Source organism: Lactuca saligna, chromosome 6, assembly GCF_052625555.1.
Source record: "Lactuca saligna cultivar CGN05327 chromosome 6, ASM5262555v1, whole genome shotgun sequence".
Taxonomy (NCBI): domain Eukaryota; kingdom Viridiplantae; phylum Streptophyta; class Magnoliopsida; order Asterales; family Asteraceae; genus Lactuca; species Lactuca saligna.
The window spans coordinates 170454558-170469770 of NC_136422.1; positions in this window are offsets into that span (position 1 = coordinate 170454558).

Below are 15213 nucleotides of genomic sequence, written 5' to 3' on the forward strand. Positions count from 1 at the left end.
AAGCTTCTCCTCATCTTTACAAGCTTCAAATACCCAAAGTTCACTAAAAATGGCTCACAAACTCACACAAAGCTCTAGGGTTTCGTGGATTAGGGTTTGGGACTTGGAGGTTGGAAATAAGGCCATAAGGTGGGGATTAACATGCTTAAATAGGGTACAAAACCCCGAATCTAGGGTTTCCCAAACCCAGACCAACTCGTCGAGTTGGTCCCCCCCAACTCGTTGAGTTGGTTTCTCAACCCGCGTCCTGAAATCTTATTTCTACTCGTTGAGTTGGTTTCTCAACCCGCGTCCTGAAATCTTATTTCTACTCGTTGAGTTGTCCCCCTAGGAATCGACGAGTAGACCTTAAATTTGCATAATATATTTCCTTAATTAGCCTTCTGGTTTTTGGGTGCTACAATTCTCCCCCACCTAAACTCGACTTCATCCTCGAAGTCCGATACAATCTCCTACCCCTCAAACATCTCACGCGCCATGCCCGTAACTTTCCTCCTACATGTCCTAGACCACTGGTGTTTCCCACCGCCACCGACACTCGCAATCCTAGAAGTACTACTATCATCCTGAGCAATCAAATGGCCTTCCCAAGTCAACTAAACCTAACCATCGAAACCTTCCAAATCTGATGAAATATCACCTTTTCTGTCATACAGAGAACTACTTCTGTCTTTTCGAGATCTGAAATCTATAATGGTATGTCTCCCTATCGGACCTCCTATGATCTGAAAACTACCATGCCAAAACCTCATCAAATAATTGTTCAACTATAACACTTCTCACCCTAATTATCTCGATGCTACCATAAGAAACCAAATCGCTGTCCATAACCAACTGTAGAATACTTAAACTTGACAGATGGCTCAGATAATCCTTCGAGTAGAAGATTCATCCCTGAAACGGTTAGAATCAGACGAGAGCTATGTAACAAAGTCAAATAAATTACTCTGAGATTATCCAATCCAACTGTAAGTGTCTACTCTCTTCTGATCCACAAGCCACACTACGCACAAAAACATCATAATACTACTATTGCCCAAACATCACGTTGCGTCTTCTCTAACTTCCAAAGGAACTAGGACCTTCCAGGTCCAAGCTTATCTGTTCACTATCAAGAATACCAGATTCCCCCGGTTACTGAACCAGTGATCACCCCCTCATTCACTTCCAGTGACATCCGAAGGAAACTTTGGCTATCGAAACTGATCTATTCATCTTGCCACTCTTGGCTCTGTAAATCCTAGAATCCCTGATTCCGTATCTCGACCCCAAGGTCCTTGCCAAGTCCCACCTGCTTTGCAATGATCACACGGGCCTCAGCCACGGGTCTCACCCAAACCATACTACTGAGTGGTCTTCCCCCAGGTTTCACCTATACAGGGCTACGCAGGCACAACTCCCTTTCATTCTATCTCGCTATCCTTTCCTGATTTTGAGCATGCTAACTAGGAGATATGGAACCCCGACCACACCCTGCTAACCAGGAGATATGGACCCCCGCCCACACTCCGCTAACTAGGAGATACGGTCCCCCGCCCATACTCTGCTAACTAGATGCTAATGAATGTTGCGGCTAACCCATGGTCTTACAATGTTTTCCCACACGGTCTTCCTACTAGTGAATGCTATGACTATCTCGCAGTCTCACAACACTCTCCATGGCATCTGACTGCTACTGAATGCTACGGCTACCTGCAGTCTTACAGCACTTCCCTCGTCGATCATGCACACAACCTAACATATTGGTTAAATTCACAATCTGACAGAAATCTCCTCAACCTAATTCCCAAAACAAACTATTGAACACCAAAAGACGCAAATCCTATATTTGGGAAGTTTCCCAAACTCCCAATTCACATACCCCTCAATCCAAATCAGTCAATGGGATGCCTCCCTTCTTGATGAGAATGCGAACTCATCCTAAATCCACACTTCCTTTTGTTCCTGAACCCTTGGAGAACTCTCCCCCACTTTAGTTCAACCAACATCTTACAGTACACTCGGCTAGAAAGATCCCCAATCCTTCGTATCATCTAGTGATCATTCATGCTGGAAACCAATGCTTACCACTGTTAGTGTTCCCAAAACTAACCAACACTAAAGCAATACGACGCTTGAAGACTTTCATAACACTTCCTGGGTTCCAATCACACTTGTTACAGCTATCGCATCCTGAGAAACCACTTTATACAGAGACATCCCCACACTACTACCCTAAGACCCATGGTATGTAGAGGACATATAATTTGAACATAAGCAGGAAGTATAATCCCTCTTCTGATTCGCCGAGTCCCTCTATCTGTTTAGTTCATTTTAACAGATTAAGCCCCAATCACACTTGCTACAACTACTCGTCGATTTTTGTCTTGTACATAAATCGGGACATAACGACTAAACTCATTGAGTCCCTCTCTGGACTCACCGAGTCCCTTTATCTGTCTGGGTCATCTTAACAGATTAATCCTATTCAATAGATCAAGACTCCATACTTCTTCTACATACAAAAAATGCCTTCTCAAGGGTAAAGTTTCCAACTTTACCTGCTACTAGTCCTTCTTAATGGGTTTATCTAAAACTCCAGTTCTTTCGGATATAGATCTTTGTCCAAAATCCTTATTAATCCAAACAAAAGAATGAAAACTGAGATCTAGGCCTTAAACATCATTTAAACATGTAAAGTCTCAGGCTTTTCTTCCATGCATGGCCCTGTTGGGCTTAAAAGGCCAATATAACACCTTAAAGCTTGCATGGGGGCTCCAATGGCATAAAGTTTTCACCTTTATGCCTTAAGAACCCTTAATGATTCTAGATCTGAAGGGATCCTGGCTTGGGACATCCAAAACCCAAGGGTCAAGCTTCTTGGACCCCCCCCCCCTAAAGTGAAAATAAAGATATCTATCAAACTACTAAGCAAGGTTGAGACTTACTTACCAGAAAATGGCGGGGATAAGGTATTTCTTCTGGATCTACTACTCTCTTGTGAATGTCCAAGCTTCTCCTCTTCTTCACAAGCTTCAAATACCCAAAGTTTACTAAAAAATAGCTCACAAACTCACACAAATCTCTAGGGTTTCGTGGATTAGGGTTTGGGACTTGGAGGTTGGAAATGAGCCCATAAGGTGGGGATTAAGATGCTTAAATAGGGTACAAAATCCCGAATCTAGGATTTCCCAAACCCATACCAACTCATCGAGTTGGTCCTCCCAACTCGTCGCGTTGGTTTCTCAACCCGTGTCCCGAAAGCTTATTTCTACTTGTCGAGTTGTCCCCCTATGACTCAACAAGTAGACCTTCAATTTGCTTAATATATATCCTTAATTATCCTTCTGGTTTACAGGTGTTTCAAATTGATTTTCGACTTCATGTTTGATTTCTTTTAACTTTTCAAAGGTTTCTAACTTATGCTTGATTAAGTAGATGTATCTGTTGGAATAGTGTCTAAGGCTATAACTATATTCGGTGGTGCATGGTCCTTTTGGGTTGCCTTCACCATAGCAACTTGAAGGATGATTTATTAAGAGAGAGTGACTATTGTAAGGAATAATATTTAGCTATTTGATTAATATAAGTCATAAATTAATTGGTATTAATTTGGTGACTTAAAGAGATTAATTAAATAAGAGGGTATAAACTGTCAATTGTTTGATAGTTAGACTTTAGACTATGAATCCATTAGGATACACCTTGGACGGATTCTAAGAGCTTTAGATAAGATAAAATCGTCCATAGGGTTATCTATGGAATGGATTTGGATAGCCTTAAGAGAAGATTATCCAATTAGGGTTTAAGGTGAAACCCTTAAGGAGTCTAAAGGTATAAATATGCCCTTGGGATGGGGAATTCGTGTACAACCATATAGAACCTGAAGAAAGGAACCTCTGGTCGAATTCCATTCCCTCTCCACTCTCCTAAATCATCTCGCTTGCTATTGGTGTTTGTAAGCCATTAGAGGAGTGACAATTGTGACTCTAGAAGCTCCAAGACAAACAAGATCAACAAGGGATTCAAAGGTATGATTCTAGATCTGTTTTAATATTATTGTTTAACCTAATTAGCCATTAGAAGTCTTGGATTCAAAAGCATGTTTATTAGAAAGCCTAGATCCAAGCAATAGGGTTTTGCATGCGCACATAGGAAAGTTCTTATGGCTAAAACCCAACAGTGGTATCAGAGCCTAGACTGGTTTTCTTTAAATTGTTGCTTGAATAACTGAAAGAAACCTGCAAAATTCGATTTTTTGGGTTTTGAGTCACTGACTCGTCAAGTTCCAAGGTGGACTCGTCGAGTAGGCCTGACTCGGCGAGTCCCCTTGTGCACTCGGCGAGTCCAGGCGTCAGGAATGGCCAGATTCGGGATTTCTTTGTGTTTATCTTATCCAAACTTTCCATAAACTAATTAGATCAATATAAATCCGATTTTTTGATAAATATAAGTGTTATCTTGATCTAGTTAAAGGTAATTATCAACTAATTAAATATTTAATTTCCTTATATGATAATTAATTAATTATTTTGACTATTTTGGTAATTATCTTCAAAGAAATCAAAGATAAATCAAATAAAGATAATTAAGATATTAATTGTTAATTGAAATGATTTGTTATTTGATCCTCCATGTTTTAAATGGTTAAAACCTACCCTAAGGTTTTGAAATTTATATTTGTGATTAAAAGTTTTAATTTAGACAACTTAAATTTCAATCCCTAGATTTTAAAAAGTTTAAAACACAACCCTATACTAATATGATATTAATAGTATAATATATATATGTATAACTAAATGCTAGTCTTACCGCTAGTAGGCCTCATTCACGAAGCCGATCTATAAGGTGGGTATAAGGTTGCGGCCTATAAAATGGCGCTTAATGGGTGTACACTCACACCCACCGCTTGCTTGATTGGTGGAGGGTCGTTAGCCGAACGGGTAGGATAGGGCAACCTCATCCTCTCATTAAAAGTATAATAAGAAATTCGAAGTAACTAAATTTTTTTTTAAAATTCCCAATCTTAGTTACTTTAGGAAAAGTGAATCGATGCAATCCCATGAAATTACACTTTGCACCTTGCTAAGATGTTAGTGGAGCGTGTGTGGTTTACCGGCACACTAATTGGTTCTAAGCGAAGGTGGGAAAGGGTGATTCATTGTTTATCATAGTTCGATGGAGCGTGTGTGGTTTACCGGCACATCGAATAAGTGATCGTTACAATGAAGGCACCATGTGAATTTGCATGGTAATTCACACCCGCTTTGTGATCCTCAGCATCCCAGTCACAAACAAGAGGGGCACATCGAGATTTAAACATGCCATTGAATAGTTCAATGAATCTCATCCGAACCTAGGAATTCTCAAAAACACTTAGGACTAATAGTTTAAGTTTGTGATGGAGAATTAGTGAATCTTCATTCACTTACCTTCAATTTATTTGCATGTTAGATTACGGCATCCCTTTTCTAGTATGTAAATGTTATTGTTGGATCCTAGCCCTAATTTTCTTATTGGGTGATATTTAGGGATTCTTGTTCTAATCTATCTTTGTCCTTTCTATAGATGTCAAACGCAAACAACGCTGCTGCTAGTTCTTTCACGTTGATGAGCCTTTGCCAAAAGGTCACCTTCGATGGAACGAACTTTGGCGAATGGATAAGATACATTCGCACCATTGCTCGCTATGAGGATAAAGAGTATGTCCTCGACGAGAAGCTCGAGAAAATCAACCCCGAAGTTGCTACTCCCGCTGAAATCACCGCCTTTGAAACCCATGAGCGAGATGCAACGAAAGTACGTTGCATCATGATCGCCACCATGAACTCCGAATTCCAAAAGTCCTACGAGGACATGTATCCATACGAGATGCATCAAGACTTGTTGGAGAGGTACCACCAAAACGCGAGACAAGAGCGTTACGAGATCTTCACTAACATGATTTCCGCCAAGATGGGTCATGGAGAATCTCTTACCGTGCACTTGCAAAAGATGCAAAGGTATGTCGACAGCCTTCGCAAGTTAAATGTTGACTTCGGCGAAGACTTGGCGATCGACATGGTGCTTCAATCTTTGCCTCCGATGTATAATCAATTTAGGATGACCTACCACATGAACAAAGAGGAGGTCACTCTAAGTAAACTCCAAGGTCTCTTGAGGGTTGCTGAGAGCAATTTCAAGGACAAGTCTGTTGCACCAACTCCCAATCCATCCGCTGCTCCTGTCTTGGCTATTGGTCAAGGGAAGGGAAAGAAGAGGAAAGCTTCTTCAAATAACTATCGAAAGGTGAAAGCCCGAGATGGTTCCTCTTCTAGTGGGACCAAAGTTGATCCCTCTAAGCCCTGCTCTAACCCGAAGGAGGCAGAGTGCCACCACTGCCACAAGATAGGACATTGGAAGAGAAGCTGCCCGGTTTACCTGCAAGCCATCAAGGAAGGAAAGATCAAGCCATCTTTCGCAGGTATATATGCAATCAAATCTAACGATTCTAATCATGCTATTTCTTGGGTTCTTGACACCGGTTGTGGTTATCACATTTGTTCTAATGTGTAGGGACTAAGAAGAAGTAGGGATGTGGAGCAAGGAAGGATCAATCTAATCATGGGGAACAGAAGATCGTCGCCTGTGACCAAGATTGGAGTGTATTCTTTAGTGCTTAAGAATAGTTTAGTTTTAGATTTGAACAATTGTTGCTATTCGCCAGAAATGGCTAGAAACATCATTTCATTTCATGGTTTATATAGACAAGGATTTAGATTTTCTTTTAATAATGAGAATGGTTCTATTTTGGCTGATCTAAATGGTGTCTTTTACTTTGAAGCTATACCATGTAATGGAATATATGAAACTGTTATGATTGTTGATAACTTAGGAAATGATGTTTTGAATATTGATTCTTCCACTAGTATGGATAAAGCATCCTTGTGGCATTGTCGTCTTGGACATGTCAACAAGAAACGCATAGCCCAACTCCAAAAGGATGGAGTGTTGGAGTCATTCGACCTTAGGGAAGATGACACATGCGAGTCTTGTTTACTTGGAAAGATGACTAAGTCACCCTTCACGAGCACTTGTGAAAGGGGTGAGGGACTATTAGACCTAATACATACCGATGTATGTGGACCTTTTAGATCAACCACGAAGGATGGGAACCGCTTCTATGTGACTTTTACCGATGATTATAGTAGATATGGGTATATCTATTTAATCAAGCAAAAGTCAGAAACCTTTGAAAAGTTCAAAGAGTTCAAGAATGAAGTGGAGAATCAATTGGGCAGGAAAATCAAGATGCTTCGATCCGATCGAGGAGGAGAGTACCTAAGTCTTGAATTCCACGATTATCTCAAGGAGTGTGGAATAGTTTCGCAATTGACGCCTCCTAGGACACCGCAGTTAAATGGTGTGGCAGAAAGGCGTAATCGAACCTTATTGGATATGGTTCGCTCTATGATGAGTCGTGCTTCACTACCTATCTTCTTTTGGGGGTATGCCTTAGAGACTGCCGCCCATATCCTTAATCGAGTCCCTACTAAGAAGGTTGCCAAAACACCTCACGAGATGTGGACGGGGAAAGCTCCCTCGTTGGCACATATCAAGGTTTGGGGTTGCGAGGATTTCGTAAGACGAGATACTCACGACAAGCTTGAACCTCGAAGTGAGCGATGTATTTTCATCGGCTACCCGCAAACTTCCTTTGGATATCTCTTCTATAGACCAAAAGATAATGTTATCTTTGTTGCGAGGAGAGGAGTTTTCCGAGAGCGAGAACTCATAAGCCAAGGAGACAGTGGGAGGCAAATCAAACTTGAAGAGATTCAAGAATCGATAGATGAAGGAACCTCTACCGCTGGCATTCAACCCGAGGAGGAAACTCCGGTTGAACCGATTGACGAATCCTTACCTCTTAGACGTTCCGATAGAGTTAGAGTTCATCCCCAGTTTTATGGTTTTCATATTACTACCGAAGGGGACACGTATATTAGTGATGGTACACTAGTAAATCTTGATGAACCTAATAGCTATAAGGAAGCCATGGCAGGCCCGGAGTCTGCGAAATGGAAAGAGGCGATGGATAGCGAGATCCAATCCATGTACGATAACCAAGTTTGGAATTTGGTTGATTACGTGCCCGAACGTAAGACCGTAGGGTGCAAGTGGATCTTGAAGAAGAAGACCGACGTGGATGGGAACGTACACACATATAAGGCGCGATTGGTTGCGAAGGGCTTTACTCAAACTCCTAGAGTTGACTATGATGAGACCTTCTCACCAGTTGCGAATATTAAATCTATTAGAGTGATGCTAGCAATTGCCGCATTTCATGATTATGAGATTTGGCAAATGGATGTCAAGACCGCTTTCCTTAACGGAAAGTTGGCTGAGGATGTTTACATGGCTCAGCCAGAGGGGTTTGTGGATCCGAAGCATCCGAATAGAGTGTGTAAGCTTGAGAAGTCCATTTATGGACTTAAGCAAGCGTCTCGCAGATGGAATCTTTGCTTCGATGCGAAAGTCAAAGAGTTTGGATTTGTACGAAGCGAAGACGAATCTTGTGTATATGTCAAAGCCAGTGGGAGTATAGTAAGCTTCCTCGTTCTATATGTCGATGACATATTACTCATAGGAAACGACATCCCGACTCTGCAGGAGGTTAAGTCCTGGCTCGGGAAGTGCTTCGCTATGAAGGACCTCGGAGAGGCTTCTTACATTTTGGGAATAAGGATAGTAAGAGAAATAAGTAAGAGACTAATTGGACTTAGTCAGAATACTTACTTGGAAAAGGTACTAAAACGTTTTAGTATGGAAAACTCAAAGAAGGGAGAACTACCGATACAAGGAAATGCCAAGTTGAGTATGACTCAAAGTCCGAGTACCGAAGCTGAGATAGCATAAATGAGCCGAGTACCATACGCTTCCGCAGTTGGCTAAATCATGTACTCTATGACTTGTACTCGCCCTGATGTAGCCTTCGCTTTGAGCATGGTTAGCAGATATCAAGGGAACCCTAGCAAAGCACATTGGATTGCGGTGAAGAACATCCTTAAGTACCTTCGGAGGACGAAAGAATGGTTCTTAGTCCTTGGAGGGAGTGATGACTTGAAGGTGCGAGGGTATAGTGACGCCAGCTTTCAGACCGACAGGGACAACTATCGTTCGCAGTCGGGCTGGGTTTTTACCCTAAATGGAGGAGCAGTGACATGGAAAAGTTCCAAGCAGGAAACCGTAGCTGATTCAACGTGCGAATCAGAGTACATCACAGCGAGCGAAGCGTCGAAGGAGGCAATATGGCTGAAGAACTTCATCGGTGATCTTGGAGTTGTGCCGGCCATAAAGGAGCCCATGGAGATTTTCTGTGATAACGAAGGTGCGGTTGCCTTGACCAAGGAACCGAGGGATCATGGTAGATCTCGACATATCGACAGAAAATATCACTTCATTAGACATCGTGTAGAAGAAGGACAACTCGTAGTGAAGAGGATATCATTAGAAGATAATCCAGCAGATCCGCTTACGAAGGGACTGAGTAGGGTTAAGCACTTGCAGCATGCTAGGAGTATTGGGCTGAAGGATGATATTAGTATAGATTAGATAGTATTAGAAACGTATAATAGATAAATGTAATTAACATTTGATGATTAAATAAAGGAGTTTTATTTATGAGTAAAGTTACTGTCACATGTTAGTTGTTTAACTATTGTTTCACTTTGCATGTTTTGACTTCCAGAATAATTGAGTTTATTAGGAATAATCGAATTGTTCAAATGGTCCACAATCGTTCATATGTTGGGAGTAGATATGAATGAAGATTGTCATGAATTGGTGTGTAGAATGTCTAAATGGTGTTAGACATAGCAAGGGTTGCTGCAACGTTCATGAGTGCTTATGAACTGGTTTTGAGCATTGGAATAAACCCGCGCTTGCTGGAATCACTTTATGGAATACGATATAAAAAGGTGATCGCAAGACGATAATATCATATGGTCTTAAAACCTAGATATATGGTTTATTATTTGTTAATTGACTGTGCATTGATAATGCGAAAACGCATCAGTAACTTGATGTTATAAAACGCATTGTTGTGTATAGTTGGTTAATGAATAAGTAAATGCATATAAGTCGAAGTTTATCTGTAAATTTTATCCTAAGAGGATAGAAGAGATATCTTGGCCACTCGATGATTTGATTTGACTTATGTGCCGGGCCCGGTCAGAACTGAATTGATGTGTTCGATTAAGTTCTATGTCAAATAAATCGAAGATCGAGAAATCTAAATGCTAGACTAACCATTCCATAGGATTGTCAGCATGATATCTAACAGAGGACTGTACGATCCCTTATCTAAAGGACAAGATTGATTAGATCAGAGTTGACAGCGTCTTTGAGAGCTACGATTGCAAACCGTATTGTACTTGTATAGTTACTAGACTTATCCAAGTGGGAGACTATTGGAATAGTGTCTAAGGCTATAACTATATTCGGTGGTGCATGGTCCTTTTGGGTTGCCTTCACCATAGCAACTTGAAGGATGATTTATTAAGAGAGAGTGAATATTGTAAGGAATAATATTTAGCTATTTGATTAATATAAGTCATAAATTAATTGGTATTAATTTGGTGACTTAAAGAGATTAATTAAATAAGAGGGTATAAACTGTCAATTGTTTGATAGTTAGACTTTAGACTATGAATCCATTAGGATACACCTTGGACGGATTCTAAGAGCTTTAGATAAGCTAAAATCGTCCATAGGGTTATCTATGGAATGGATTTGGATAGCCTTAAGAGAAGATTATCCAATTAGGGTTTAGGGTGAAACCCTTAAGGAGTCTAAAGGTATAAATATGCCCTTGGGATGGGGAATTCGTGTACAACCATATAGAACCTGAAGAAAGGAACCTCTGGTCGAATTCCATTCCCTCTCTACTCTCCTAAATCATCTCGCTTGCTATTGGTGTTTGTAAGCCATTAGAGGAGTGACAATTGTGACTCTAGAAGCTCCAAGACAAACAAGATCAACAAGGGATTCAAAGGTATGATTCTAGATCTGTTTTAATATTATTGTTTAACCTAATTAGCCATTAGAAGTCTTGGATTCAAAAGCATGTTTATTAGAAAGCCTAGATCCAAGCAATAGGGTTTTGCATGCGCACATAGGAAAGTTCTTATGGCTAAAACCCAACAGTATCCATATCTGCTATAATCATTAGTAAAAGTCACATAAAATCCATTTGCATCCCTTGTGGTGGATTTGAGGGTCCCACACACATCCGTGTGTATGATATCCAACAATCCTTTACCTCTTTCACAAGAACCAGTGAGAGGTGATTTAGTCATCTTTTCAGGCAAACAAGACTTGCATGTATCATCCGACCTTAGGTTAAATGATTCCAACACTCCATCCTTTTTGGAGTTGGACAATGCATTTCTTGTTAACATGTCAAAGACAACAATGCCACAAGCATGCTTTGTCTAAACCATTAGATGCATCAATTTGTAAAAAACTATTTCCTAAATTATCTACAACCATCACAATTTCATACACACTATCAGGGATGAGATTTAGAACCGGAAACTCAGATCGGAACCGGAATCAGATCGGAATATGTAAAACTGGTCCGGGTCCCAGATTTAAAGAATGTCTCTAACCGGGTTCCGAGTAATCCGGGTTTCGGATCCTTGGGGTCCGGGTAATCGGGATTTATGAACCAGAACCGTGTTAGGAACCACGACCGATTTTAGAGGCCGGAACTAGTTTTTATGAAAAGTTTAAAACATGCATAACCCATTCGTTTGAAGTCGGATTGGCATGAGGATTTTTCCAGAGTATAGGTTATAGTTTGTACATGATTTTAGAATATAAAATTTTCATTTTTAGGTTTATATTCATTGACTTATAGTCTCTCGAGGTCGGGATATCAAAGCTGAAAGTTTATGTTTGTCAGCTATTTTGTATTTTGTGATAGTTTTAAAACATGCATAACTCATTCGTATGAAGTTGGATTTACATGAGGTTTTTTCCAGAGTGTAGTTTACAGTTTATACATGATTTTAGACTATAATTTTGTCATTTTTGGGTTTATATTCGTTGACTTATAGTCTCTCAAAGACAGGATATAAAATTTGGAAATTTTATTTTTTTCAGCTTTCTTTGTATTCTGTGATAGTTTTAAAACATGCATATCTAATTCATTTGAAGTCGGAATATCATGCGGTTTTTTCCAAAGTGTAGTACAGAGTTTGTACATGATTTTAGACTATATATTTATCATTTTTGGTTTCATTCATTTATTTATAGTCTACCAAAGTCGGGATATCAAAGTTGCGATTCTTTTTAGCTTTATTTTTGAATTCTGTGAAATTTTAAAACATGCATATCTAATTCATTTGAAGTCGAATTATCATAAGATTTTTTGTAACATGTAGTTTAGAGTCTGTACATGATTTTAGACTCTAATTTTGTCATTTTTAGTTTAATATTCAATGACTTACAATCCCTCAAATTTGGGATATCAAAGTTGAAAATTTTCAAACTTCAACCACTAAGTAAATACCAAAAAATTCCGATTTTCCCAAGTTTTCCGGTTCTAGACCCACTTTACCCGGTTCCATGCAACCTACATTGATATTTATGGGTTTTCCAATTCTATACCCACTTTACCCGGTACCTTACCCAGAACCGAACCGGAATCAGTTCCTATATATTGGTCTGGTTTCCGGTCCTACAAAATCTCGCTAACCGCTTCCCGGTTTTCCAGGTCCAGGTCTACCGGTCCGGGTTTGGACCCACTCTTATCCCTATACACCATCAAAATGTAATGCTTCAAAATAAGCACACAATTATAATAATCATTAATATAACCATTCTCATTATTCAAAGAATATCAAAAACCTTGTCTATACAAACCACGAAATGAAATAATATTCCTTATCATTTCTGAAGAGTACCAATAGTTATTTAAATCTAAACTTAACCCACTACTAAGCACTAATGTGTAAATCCCAATCTTGGTAACATGTGACGATATCCCATTGACCATAATTAGGTTTATCTTCCCATGCTCCCACTATCCTCTCTACATATGAGTTCTCTCTAGCGAAAGACCCCTATTCATGCTACGAAGACCAAGTTCTCACTAGGTCTGTAGAACAAGTATCCAAAGGACTTCTGTGTGTAGCTGATGAAAATACACTGCTTACTTCGAGTTTCAAGCTCTTCGTGAGTCTCTTATTTAAGGATAGCTTCACAACACCAAACCTTGATATGTGCCAACAAAGGAACCTTCCCTGTCCACATCTCGTGAGGTGTTTTAGCAACCTTCTTTTTTGGGACTAAATTAAGGATATGGGCGATAGTCTTTAAGGCATACCCCCAGAACGATATCGGAAGCGAAGCTCGACTCACCATGGAACGAACCATGTCCAACAGGGTTCGATTATGCCTCTCAGCCACACCATTAAGCTGCGGTGTCAGTTGTGAAACAATTCAACATTCGTTAAGATAGTCATGGAACTCGATACAAAGATACTCACCACCCCTATCGAATCTGAGCATCTTGATCTTCCTGCCTAATTGATTCTCAACTTCATGTTTAAACTCTTTGAACTTTTCAAAGGTTTCTGACTTATGCTTGATTAAGTAGATATATCCATATCTGCTATAATCATCCGTAAAAGTCACATAAAATCGATTCGCATCCCTTGTGGCGGATCTGAAGGACCCACACACATCGGTGTGTATGAGATCCAACAATCCCTCACCTCTTTCACAAGTATCAGTGAAAGGTTATTTATTCATCTTTTCAAGCAAACAAGATTTGCATGTATCATCTGACCTAAGGTTAAATAATTCCAACACTCCATCCTTTTGGAGTTGGCCAATGCGCTTCTTGTTGACATGTCCAAGACGAGAATGCCACAACCATGATTTTTCTAAACCATTAGATGAATCAATGTGCAACATACTATTTCCTAAATAGTCTACAACCATCACAGTTTCATATACACCATCACAAGGTAATGCTTCAAAATAAAATAAACCATTATAATAAGCATTAATAGAACCAATTTCATTATTAAATGAAAATCTAAAACCATGTATGTACAACCATGAAAAGAAATAATATTCCTAATCATTACAAACGAGTAGCAACAAATTTTCAGTCTAAACAAAATCCACTACTAAGTTTTAAAGAAAAAATGTTGATCTTTGTAATAGGTGACAATCTCCTGTTGTCCGTTATCAGGTTCATATTCCCAAGCTCCACATTCCTACTTTCTCTTCGTCCCTGCAAGTTAGAGAAAATGTGAAAACCACATCCTGTATCAAGGACCCAAGAATCAGAATGCGATGAATTTTTAGACAAAATAGTGTAAATACCTACCGAGGAAGGCTTGGTGTTGCCATCCTTGATGTCCTGCAGGTACTTAGGGTAGTTTCTCTTATAATGCCCCTTGTCTTGGCAGTAGAAACAGATTGCATCCTTTGCATCAGAGGCAGGGGGAGCAGAACTGGATTTTGATTTGGATCCACTAGATTAGGACCCATCATGAGACTTTCCCTTCTAACTCTTAGAGGGAGCTTTCCTCTTTTTCACCTTTCCTTGTCCAATAGCCAGGACTGGAGCAACAATTGGAGTAGGAGTGGATTCGATACTTTTCCCTTTTAACCCACTTTCAACAGTTCTTAGTAGGTCTTGAAGTTTGATCAATGTGACTTCCTCATTGCTCATATGATAATTCATTTTGAACTGATCATAGCCATGAGGCAGAGAGTGTAGGATTATGTCAATAGCCATCTCTTCATCAAAGTTAACATTCAACTTCAATAGACGATCTACATAGCGCTACATCCTTTACAGGTGGGCCGTGGTGGACTCTCCATCTTTCATCTTGGCGGTGATGAATGACCTGACTATTTTGTACCTCTCTTGACGTGCTCTTTGATGGTACTTCTCCATCAAGTCCTTGCACATCACATAAGGCCAATAGTCCTCGTAGAACCATTGTAGCTCAGGAGTCATAATGGCTACCATAATGCAAGATACTTTAGTAGCATCCTTACAGTGAACCCTATACTCAACTATCTCTTCAAGAGTTGATTTGGTTTCGTCTATCTCATTCAACTCTTTTTCGAGGACGTATTCATTGTCCTTGTAACTGTAACATCCCAAAAATACAGGCCAAAAATTTCGTTTTAATTAAGTTATTATATAAAACCATCAGTATAAAAACA